The 12,341-nt window shown below is 38.3% G+C and overlaps 1 protein-coding gene across 14 annotated transcripts in view; it reads right to left on the bottom strand.

Moving 5' to 3' along the window:
* Window positions 1-12,341, bottom strand: part of atp2b2 (ATPase plasma membrane Ca2+ transporting 2) — a 119,001-nt gene that overhangs the window by 82,975 nt on the left and 23,685 nt on the right. For 4 of the 14 annotated variants that reach the window (XM_007549272.2, XM_016670371.1, XM_007549298.2 and 1 more), the window contains exon 1: window positions 3,267-3,467. The exons of 2 other annotated variants lie outside the window; for them this stretch is intronic. The gene's annotated coding sequence lies outside the window, so the exon portion shown is untranslated. Of the gene's footprint in view, window positions 1-3,258; window positions 3,469-12,341 lie in introns of those variants that run through there. 8 more of the 14 variants (XM_016670381.1, XM_007549315.2, XM_016670391.1 and 5 more) reach the window with 3 other exon arrangements.

The raw sequence follows: 12,341 nt of genomic DNA, 5'->3' as shown, positions 1-12,341 counted from the left end.
TTAAGTTCAGCAAACTAGAATCATTCTAATCTCAGTCTTGTGCTGCAGAAAGGTGAATGTATCAATGGACTGATAGATTTGATTAATGACTGACTGATTGATTAATAAATTAGATGAATGATGTGAAAGTCCTAAGCCACACACACACCCCATACTGCAAGGTCAGTGAAAGGTAGATAAAAAAGTACTGTGGCCCTCTCCCTGCTCCAGATTAGCCCAGAGAAATCATGAGGGACTTATTGCTCTAATTAAATTCAACAGTCAAGTCAAGTGTTCAAGAGGGAAACCACAGACAAGAAATACAAAAAAAAAAAAAAGTTTTAGAACGACTTAGTGTACCTGAAGATGCTAACAGAGTCATACATGTGATGACTTCTAGCAAAGTTTAAATTAATTTACATGTGACAGATGTAAATTAAAAGACTCTGTTTCCTACTACTTGGACGTGAAGCAGATTTGCATCTTAAACTGGAATTCAATCAAAAATACGTTTCTCCATAATATCACTGAACTCTGATTCAGAACCGCACAGCATTCTGGGGAATGTAGGCTTTGGTTGATCAATTTTTCACAGCCAACTAAACAAGGTTGGTGGCATCAACTCACTCACTCAATGGCTAAAACGTGCACATTTCAGATTTTGGTACCATGCCTCATAACCGCTTAAAATAAAAAAAACAATGACATCGGTTGAAAGGAGAAAACAGCTTGAGAGGAAATTGAGGATAAAACAGGAAAGGTCACGTCACCAGTTTGGCAGTAATACAAATATTTAGGACATAAAACTAGTCAATTATTGAGGGTGACATGAAATGCTTATATCACGCAATGTTTTTCAGTCATATTGGCCAGTCCTAGTTTATCACATTTCAAAGAACCTGAAATAAAGCTGATGCAAGCAACATATTTGGCCAGTTGGATGAACTTTCACCACATAAATTTGGTATGGATTTTGGGCGATGACATTTAAAATCTAAAGAAACTGGAACGATGGAAAACCAAGAGAATAGTAAGAAAAATGTGGGTTACTCACAATCAATACTGTCATATTTATTTTAACTATTACAACATTCACCCGTTTTTTTGTTAACAATTCTGCAGTCCTACATCCTGAACCAGTGGTGCTCATCATAGCCAAACACCTAAAGCATTAACATAAGTTGTTGTGACTGATGCCACCATCAGCTACTAGCTGAAGGTTAAACTTTGGATGTATGTGGTTGAGGAGACATATTTGATCAAAGAGTCACTCTGATTGGTAAGGAAACTCTCCCTACTCCTTGTACATCAAAATATCTGTCAGGTGATACTCCTATTCCAAGTGTTATTTAATCTCCTACATTATAAGGAAAATTAAAATTTAATTCAACCAGTCCAGACAAGGGAAACACAATTCTATTTCATTATGCTTCTTTAATAGATATGACAGGACAAATACTGGTTACTTCATCAGTCAAGGGTCAGACAAGTCACAGTTTGTCCTTCAACTATTTTCGAAAAACTGGTCATGGTGGAGCAGATTTCTCCATCAAGCAGACATTCACAAATCACTAAACCAATCCCTGACATTTGTGCAGCTTAGTACCTCGGACACCCTGACCTGTCGACTGAAAATATCAGAGATCGACTGACGAGTTTCAAATTTATAGATGACCTGCACTCCTTCTTGAGTCACTAACTCGTAAAAGTAAAAGAGTAAATGTCACCAATCATCCTCCATCAATCTGTGTGCTTTTTTCACTTCAAACTAGAAGAAAAGGAGCAGACAAAAGCTGCCAGTGCTCGTCCTTGACATATGTAGCCTCATAAAAAGTTCTTCCTTATGATAAAAGTCTTCTTTGTCTGTCAATATGCCGCACGGAGGCAGTGATGACACAGCAAAAATGTATGCTGTGCACCGCTCTTGACAAAGATATAAGGGAGCAGAGAACGGCAGATTTCAACTAGTATGTGTTAGCTAATACCCGATCATCTTAGATCATCTTGGAAACTAAAACAATAAACCACATCTGTGTCTTCAAAAGAGAAATTAAAGCTTTGATTTAAAATAAAAGAAGAGCTCAGTTAAGGATAAAGTTAACTGCACTTTATGTCAATATATGAGGTTTATTCTTATTGAACAAGGATTTAATATAATGGAATAACTCTGTTCTCACAAGGACAGTCACACAACAGTAAAATATTTTCTTACTTCTGCAAAAAAGAAAAAAAAGTTTTTATTCACTAAAAAAATGACACTACTTCTGAGCCATCCCACCATTGTGGTGCAGAGGAGCTGATGTTGGAGGTCACACGTCTCTATTCCCTATAGGCAATAAATTTCTTCTGACAGTTTGTCTAAAGTGTGGCAGGATGACTGACCACTTGACTGTCCGAATGAGGGCGCAGCTTGGTGGGGATATAGAAGACCGATTAGTTGTCTGACAATCTTTACTACATTCTAAATGTCTATTTTTGCTTCAGTAGGCTGCACAAATATCAATAAGACAATTAGCAAAAAGCTTAGCTAGGTACCATGACCATGTGTAAATCCATCAGTCAAGCGCAAAAACAGCTAACCAGTCAAGGACATGGCCGGTTCATTGGCCACAGAGAAGGGGAGCCAGACAAGGCAATTGGACAGCAAGCACATCAGAAAGGAGAGGTGATAATGTTCCCAATTGATTCAGTCACCATGCCAGATTAATGCAGAGGAGACAATGAACATACATGATAAGCTACGGCAGTGAAACCTGCTGCTGTGCCAGAACCAGTCAGTAAGTGTGACAGAGAGCAGAGACTGCACCCTTCATGCTGCCAACAGATGGCCTGAATAAAACATCTCCATCTAGAGGAATGAAGAGACAAGGGCATTTGATTACTTTTTTATTTTTATTTTTTTACAATGAAAACAAAAATTAGGTTTGTCCTCAAGAGAGGATGTAAGGAAGAGGTGTTATACGCTCATCTGCTCCTGCTCTGCACATATGCAGGCAGGTCATGCACACAGATCAAACATGTTGCCCAACAGGATTTCTCATCCCTCCACTGCGTTGGCTACGTATCACCTGCTCCTCTACCATATAAGGTGCATTTACCCAACTACGCTGTTATCCGTGTTTTACCTACCATCACACAAACAGAGGGAACAATCTGTACAATTCAGATTCTTCCGACAGCCAGGTGATTTATGCCAGCAGAATCAACAGCAAGAAATGACAGCAGCAGACGCACGCAAGCTGCTGATTGAGATTTTGCACAAAGAATAGGCATACTCACATACTCACACAGCTGAAAGGTTACCGCCACCAGCACTGTGATGTGAAAATCCTCCCACCTTAAAATGATGTTGGAATGGCACATGCGGTGGGGCACCGGCCACCACAACAGCGTGCTTTATGTGTATGAGTGTGTGTGTGTGAATGAGTGTAGGTGTGCGTGTGTGTGTGGAGACAAGCTAAGCTGCACTCTCACTGCTACTGCCTCAGCTGGGGCTGTCTCAATGCACAGCCTGTACCATGTCGGCAGCCAGCAGGGGTGGGCATGAGTATCAGTAGAAGTGCGTGTGCATGTGTGTGTGTGTGTGTGAATAAAACTGCATAGCAGAGATACGCTGTTTATTACGTGACAAAGCTTTTTACTGACTGGATAAAGGAATAAAGATTGACAGATGGAAGGATACATTGATTGAAACATTGGTTAGTGTGGAGGAAAGGAGGATCAACAGGACAGAGAAGCAAAGACAGGAAAACAATCAAATGTGAATCCAATTCTCCAGAGTTTAAAACTGCTATTTACATACACTGTAGAAAAAGACACACAACCTTTTATTTTGCTGTCTGATATTAAATCAGACTGAACTTTTCCCGTTTTAGATCAGTCAGAATAACAAACTTTTTTTTTTTGTCCTTAGAAAAATGTTATTCACTTCGTTCCTCTTTTGGGCATCCTTCCACATGCTTCTTTGAATAGTTTGTTGTAATTTTGGTGGCACTTAGAACTAATATGGCTGCATTTGTAAACCTTTATTTTACAGTCCACTAATTATGATTTTAACTACCTGATTAAAGTCTTTAGATGTTACTTTATTTTGTTCACATGATGCTCTTCCCTCATGATGTCATCTATTTATGAAGTGCACCAGTCCCTCTTGAGGCAAAAAACTAGTTTTTCTGTTTGCAAACATCCTACTGTTCCTCCAAATGTAACAATATTTATTATGGAAAACGTCCAATTAAGTGTTATTAGACTACAAGGATAACATATTACATATTAGCAAAATGTAATCTGTTTTTTTATATATATATTTTGTCGTCTGAGTCCTTTGATGAGTAGACTGTAGGTCCACAGAAATCGTCTCACTAATTAGATTCAGTCAGTTATTTAGAAAGTATTTTATTTTTGTTTTAGGGTGGATGTAAATATTTCATACCAAGACACATGCATCCCTGGGGCATAGAACCTGTTTTGTTCCTGTGCAGCAGGATGGCCTGACATTCCCATGCTCCTTACATACTATTTGTTTGAAAAGATGACTACAGCTCTGTCAGGCATCTGGAAATTGTCCAACGGTGAACCAGACTTGCAGAGGTTTGCATTTCTCTTCCAGATGTCTTGCCTGATTTTTTTCTACTTTCTTTTGATGTCAATCAAGAGGCAGGTGGGTTGAGTTGTTGTCTTGAACTAAATTCCCAGCTTAGTCCCCAATTAACTGGAATTTTTAAAGCTAACCAATCAGTAGCTGGCAAAGCCATGACATTATCATTTGTATTCTTTGATTTAACTATTGAAAAGTATACATATCTTAATTTAAGACTTCTGAATCTTCAGTAAAACAAATGTCACACACATTGCACATTGAAGTCACTTGCAGATACAAGTAAACCTTAAGATGGGGGAACAAAATGAGGATGAGACAAAACAGACAGTCGCTGCTACAAAAGGAGTGAGGAAAAGATGGGGGAAAGAACCAAGAGAGGAAAATAAAAGTGTTAGAATAGAAGAGAGATTAAAGAATAAGTGTGAGGTAGTAAAATCCTAAAGAAAACAGACAAAGAGGAAGTGAGCCAGGGAGTGAAGACATAGTAGAGAGTAATAAGGAGAAGAGGCACCTTTTAAGGACATACAGCTCAAACAAGTGTCAAGCAGTTTGGGATTCCCAAAATAATTTTTTAAACTAGCATACTACACTCCCTAGTAAATGTATTAACGACAGAACATAATGTCTGTGAATCCCTATGTTTATGTGATTGTCTCAACCATCCCTAAAAAAAAAAAAAATTAAAAAAAATCCAATCCCAAAAATAACAACCAAATATTCTTCATAAAATATCCAAGATTAAAAATAAAAACATAACCCCTCCTTCCGCACAGAGTGCCTATGTGTTGGTATCATGTCACTATCACACGTTGCATTGCGTCACTTAAAGGGAAAGAAGGATAGGAGGGGAGCAGCGAGAGTCTCACTGCCTCAAAATGCTCCTTTTCTAAACTGTGCCTACATTTTTCTAATTATTCATTTATCCTCCCCCCACCCCCTCATTCTTCTCTCCTTTGGTATTTCATGTGTATTATGTAAATATCAAATGCTGGACATCACCAGAATCACAAACATCTCCTTGCCATGTCAGGGTATTCCCACTAGGATAAATGCACGTTAAACAGGGCTTAGCTTGGCATACAGCGGCTTGTGCTACAGAGGACAGGACAAAGCAATGCAGAGCTCTCAGATTTGTTTGTCAGTCATGCACTTGCACAATCTTTCCTGTTAAAAAGAATTGCCTGTCTGGATACATGACAGGTTTTGAATAAAAAAATAAATAAAAGAAAAGTACTGTTCGGCATAATATTTTCACTAGAGAATGGTGGAAAAGCAGACGCTTTCTCAAAGAAATAATAGTTCTGCTATGATGGCTGCCAAACTATGATGCTTGATTTGGAAGCCTAAACAGTTGCAAATATTCTATTCTGAATAATACTAATTTACCTAATCTTATGTCAGTTCTTTTACGAGATGGAAACAATTTAAGAAAATTAAATATTAGCTTAATAATTAAAACTATGAATTATCTTATGATGTGTAAAATCTAATTTACTGATGGGATTTACTGGATGTAGGTTGATTCTTCAGTATCTACTGAGCTTATTGCCAGCCACTTATTTAGACACATTTGTTTAATTGTGAGTTGCTGTGAATTGCAAAGCAGAGAATCATATGGCAGAAACTCTGTGCTTATTAATCTTCTACGTGGGGTGAAGTATCCTTGTAAAAACCAGCCTACACTTTGCTTCATACCAACTGGTTCTGGAACCACAGCTCCTGAAAAAAGATTGCTTGCTGGGGATGTGGACTCTGTTGGAAGGTTAAATTTGTACCCAATTCACACATGTTCAAGGAGAGTCAATAACAGATTGAGAAAACCTTCATTCAGATGTGACATTCAGATGGTAGGGTATGGTGAGAAATCTATTATAAACAAAGCACACATCCATGCCCTGTACTATCTATATTCCAGGCTGCCGGTGCTGCAAAAGTACTGGAGGTATCTTCTTGGCATATTTTGGCCCACTTTTGATGGCTGGAGCCTCCTTACAGAAGGCATACAGTTCATCACCCTTCTCTCCCCTATGGAGGATCAGATCACAACCTGGTTTATCTCCAGTCTCTATCTAAACCCTCGGTAAGCAGAGAACTAGCTGTGATGGCCTGAGGAACTGTTTCAGCTCCACTGAGTGGCTCCTCATTGGTAAGACATTGGCAGCATCACAGACTACATCAACTTCTGTGTAAACAACATTGTGCCCATTATGAAGGTATAGTGTTTCTCCAAAAACAAGCTTTGGGTAAACCCTGAAGCCCTCATCAAGGAAAAGAAGAGAGCCTTAATATTAGGAAACAAGTCTGATCTGACAGCTGTAAAGAAAGAACTTCGGAGGACGCTTAGAAATAGAAATAACATCTACAGAAAGATGATGGAGGATCAGCAGAATGCTATTAGAATGTTTTGAAAGAGCCTGAAGACATTGTCAGGTCACAAGTCAAATTCCCAGACAATAGGAGACTTAGTGTCTGCACACATTGAGCTGCTCTTAAGTGAAAGCTCCGCATGTGTGAAAGTGAACATGCGCAGAATCCACGGCTACAAGATTTGTTATGTGCAGGCATGGACAGGTAACAAAAACAACGGTGGATAGCATTGTCTTGCTGGTGGTGGTAAGAAAGGTCGATGGCACGATGCGAGAACCTTGCTTCTGTTGGACTGCCTCAGGTCAGCTGTGGCTACAATCCAGTAGCTTGCCACCATCACAAGAGTGGATGTGTGAATGAGTGGGAATGACAGCACCATACAGTGGCGTGGCATGACAACTACAACGGATTCAAGGCATCGTTGGAGTCTTAACGTGGAACTTTGCCTCAAGTAACATAATAAAATACCTGCAGTTTACAGACGGTGGCATGGGGTAAATGTAGCCTTGAGGTAGATGAGCAACCTGAACCAGTTCTATACCTGGTTTGACCCATCCCTCCCTCAGTCCAACACTTCAGCTGAGGAATGAACTACAGAAGATCAAGTTGGGACAAGCAAGGTAAATTTTTCTACCATTTATATGATTTTTAGGAAAGCATACCAAAAATGGTACTTTTTCTTAGTCTCTGTGTGGACATTTGTTTGGTGACAAGCATATTGTGGGTTTAAATCACTGAGTCTACAGTATAATTTAATATTGCCTAATTTTTTTATTAATTAAGTAGGTTGAAAAAATTTATTATTGCAACAGTAGTTTCACTGAATGCAGCAAAAGAGACACAGAATAGGATATAATAAGAATAGAATAGAATAGAATAGAATAGAATAGAATAGAATACTTGCAAGTCATTATTGCAGTGCCTCAGTAACTCACTGTTGAGTTCGGTTGAGGTCTTGGTTCCTCTATAGTAATTTAGCTTAGTCAAGAAGCATATGGTGGAGTAAGGAGAGAGAGAGAGGAGAAGAGAAACTGGAAGCAGTGATGGGGATCAGAAACAGTCCCTGAATATCAATGCACCATGTCTAAGAGAATTCAGGGCTGCAGTGCACCAAAAACAAGGAACCTGGGAAACAGAGCAGAGTAGGATCACAGGCAGCTGGAACTCAAGTACCAGTTTTACATACATCTCCAGGATGACCTGTGGCTAATTTTCATAAATCACAGTACACCATACATAGTCACTTCTCTGGACTTCCTGTTTGAATTCGTTTGTCAAATTGTTTACTTGTGATTAAATATAAAAAAGAAAAGGTTTGCAAGTAAGAAATCATGCAACAGTGAACTTGTTCCACACACCTTTTAATGATAATTTGCACATGCCTCATTAATATGATGGACGTGTTGCTTCCCAATCAAGTACCGCAGGCGGATGACTTTCGAGGAAGCGCTGCAGGGGTGCCTTCCCACTACAATAAGCACACATTTATTTAGATTTATTTAGATTTAGATTAATTAAGCTGAATTGTGCAATTCAGCTTAATTAACATAAAGCTATGGGACACATCCCTTCAACAATACCTCCATTTCCTTTCAAAGAGAATCTGATAACCAATACAATTCCATGGTTACCTCAGGTCAATCCCATAAACTCATTAGTAGCCACCAGCCAACAACCATTAGCCTCATTAATTGCGGAAGCCTCCTAGCGCCTGAGTGCGGTGGCAAAATGAGGCTGCAACATACTTGTGTGTGGGCATGTACAGAAGCATGCAGATAATGAGCTCACTCCCAAAGGTATGTAACCTTTCTCTTTATGAGGTCAACATCAGTAGTTGCTGTTACACTATCAGGCCAAAAGTGGGCGAGTGAGAGTTTGCCAAGGCCTAAAGCGCTCCCGCTTCCAGTTATGTTAAAGTGAGGCTCCCTCATAGCTAGGGACTGGGCTTGCTGACCACACAAATATGATTGAGCCATTGACAGGTAACTGTATAATGAGGTGATATTATATAAATAGATTAGTGTCATTTTCATAGTTGAGTTTTGCAGTAAGTGTTGTAACAGCGTATCTGGAGCTGTATGGGTGGATGAATCGCTGGATGGATTGGAAGCAAAGCAACAACATTCCAGTTTCCACTGTATCAAGCTAGATGTTACTGTGCACCATCAAAATGTCAAAAATATTTGTTTCTTCAGTCATTAACCATTTTCTCAAATTATCATATTATTAGATAATAAATGTATTATTAGGTAATAAATATGATCAATCAAGATAAGCATAGTTTAATGCTGAATTAATGAAAGAATGATGTTTGAAGCTACTGAATGCATGTGTACTTTTATTTATGTCACTTTTGTCCTTTGGGAATGTTCTGTTGATTACCAATCCCGTCTCCTTCCCTTTCTACTCTCTGCCCACACATAATGTATGTTACAATAGCTGTAAAAGTGGTACAAAAAATAAAATCAACAAGGGGTTTTACAAACTTATTCATTGAGAACTTTTTCAAGAGGGGAAACCTTTTGCAAGATGCTGCAAGCACCATATAGATCCAGGTCATACATTTCATCTCTGCATGTAATGAATGATTAATAGATTGATTATTCTTCCAGTTATTTTCTCAACAAATCCATTAGTGGTTTAGTTTAGCAAATGCCTGAAAAAGTACAGAAATATGGCAATTAAATGTATGAATTTGGTTTAGGGAAGATAAGCTCAACTGTTGGGATATGTTAACTCCATTTCCCTAAAATGCATGGGTGAGCCGAGTAACAAGTTGGAGAAGCATACTGTGACTCATGCAGTCATAACCAGCATTACGAGCAATGATATGAGGGACCATCATTCTGTCCTATTTTCCTCTCTTGTAGCTCTCTCTCCAACACTGTTTCCTTTGCTCTCTTCTCAGTCCTTGTTCTGAGAATGATGGAGAGCTTCATACCTCTCCCCAAGGACAGCCATGAGCAAAAGACTAATGGGAACACACACATACACACGCGCACACACACGCACGCACCCATGCCTGATAGCTGCGCAAAAGCCCAAGACACCTCCACATACACACATACTACCAGAAAGCCAGCAGGCCAGGAGAAACTCTCCGACATTTGGGGTGAACTGTAGTGCAGCTCGTTGCATAAGAAACCCACAGAGACAAGGGTACACAGTGGATAGTGGGACATTATATGATGACATTGACAGGACATAAAACAGCTACTGTGCTTTTTTTATTTTATGAAACCAAGAATGCATATATATAGAGAAATACAAAAGGTTGCCCAATTTTGCTTTGTCTATATTGCAGAAAACTTGTAACTTAAACTACATTTCACATGTACAAACATATTCACAGTGGTCTGGGAAAGAGTTTATTCCCTTCCTGATTTCCTAAGTTTGTAACACTTCGGTGTTTCAAAACATCATTAAATATTGTCCAAAGACAACAACAGTAAACACAAAATGCAGTTTTTAATATTAAGAGTTTTTTTAAAAGGAAAAAAAAATCCATGACTAGGCGGCAAAAGTGACTGTTAATTTTGATGATTTAAATCATTCAATAAAAATGATGATGATAATTTAGTTTTTATCACCCAGCTTAATGCATCCCATTAGCCTAATTATTTTGAGTGAAGTATGAAATATGCATGAGATTCAGAAAATATCAAATGTAGTCTGCATAAATGCACTGTAATACCTTGTAATTATACAAGAAAAAAAGAAAAAAACAACAACACACAATTACATGCCAATGGTGGTGAGTTCGAGTGCGACACCTAAACTCAGCACCCCATCTTGTGCATGTAGCCAGTCCTTCATCCCTTAAACATGTCCGCTCTAATACTGGTCACCACAGTAGAGCTTTCCTGCTCGCATCCATCCCCATCGACAACTCTCTAATGAAACGTATATGAATTACAAAAACATGTACATTTCCTGTGAGATTAATAAAGAATTTTATAGCTGAACTGAATTATTCTGTACAGAGTTAATTACTTTAAGTTGTTTTCATTATTTTCTGGATATGAAGCATCTCTTGGAATATCACAAAACCATACGATTTGGATTATGTATTTAAAAGCCATGGGATAATGTGATCTTATCAACACTTTTTACAGTTGCTTGAGAAGAAAAAATAGCAAAAATACTCGGCAGAGGATGAATTTCAAAATCAAATTCATCATTTTCCCCTTTCATTGGCTGCATTACAAATCCCTATAAAAACATCGAAGAATGAGAGCACAAACACATCTTTGAGAGGTTGTCAACTCAACATAAAAACAGATGAGACAAACATTTATGTACAAACCCAAAGTTGTTTACAGTTGAGATAAACCTATGCAGAAAAACATCACTTACTTTAAATATGAGTTGTAGTCCTTTAAGCCTGATTTCAGTTCACTTTTTTTTTTTTTACAGAATCCTTACGCCTTGTTTATTTGTATTCCTTTGCCAAACACTTCAAAACAGAACTGTATCTGGAACTTGTTCAGCCTGAAAGGAATTTGTTGAGAAACAAAATCAACCAAGCTAGATGTCCGTCATTAATCTAGCAAAGACGCTTGTCTTTTTTAACAGCCCTCTCCCTTTCATCGCCCTCCAGACACACAATACCTGCTAAATAGCTATATATCCTGCCTGCATGTTTTTTTTTGTTTTTAGAAAGAATTAATCTCTTGTTTAGATGAACTGTGGAGATTGCGCATTATCAAAAACTATAATCAGTCTTTTATGCTTACCAGTTACCAAAATGTGCTCAGAAGCAAATACGGTTAAAGTTATTGAAAATACTATTGTACATCTAAAAAATATACAGACTTTAGTTTAACAGAGCGCTACAGGACACTGATGCTGCTGCTTGCAGTGTACTAATTGTAATAATTTTACAGGTATAATATGAAGTAAGAGTAAATATGGCATAAAAGTGTTTGGAAAAACTATTGTTCATTTTATTAAAAATGATCAACTAAATCATGTTAAATAGAGTTCACAACTGTCAGACACTTGTATTCACTGATTTTTGTCTGACTTTTATTAGAAGAAAGAATATGTGTACGTTAAACACCAATCATCAACTAGCGTGGTAACAGATGACTGACACTTTAAAGGTGGAGGACTCTCTTCCACGTGTAAAATTAATCATCTGCAATGGGAAACATGCTTAAAACATAAAACTGCATGAAAGAGTCTTGTTTAAAAGCTATGTAAAAAACCCTTTACAGTACAATGTCCTTTTTGCCCAAAGGTTGATGTCTGCGACCAAGACCGACCGGTCTTGAGGCCTCCAGTCCCATTTTCCTACACACATAAACATGTTTCACGGGGTACAGCTACTGCAGTCACATAGCATGTTCCTGTTTTCATCGACTGCAGTGGGAAAAGATTGAAGGCAATTGAA

The sequence above is a fragment of the Poecilia formosa genome, unplaced genomic scaffold, assembly GCF_000485575.1.
Source record: "Poecilia formosa unplaced genomic scaffold, Poecilia_formosa-5.1.2 Scaffold2, whole genome shotgun sequence".
NCBI classification, from domain to species: Eukaryota; Metazoa; Chordata; class Actinopteri; order Cyprinodontiformes; family Poeciliidae; genus Poecilia; species Poecilia formosa.
Note: the sequence above shows the minus strand (reverse complement) of the source record. Positions and strands in the feature narration are given on the sequence as shown.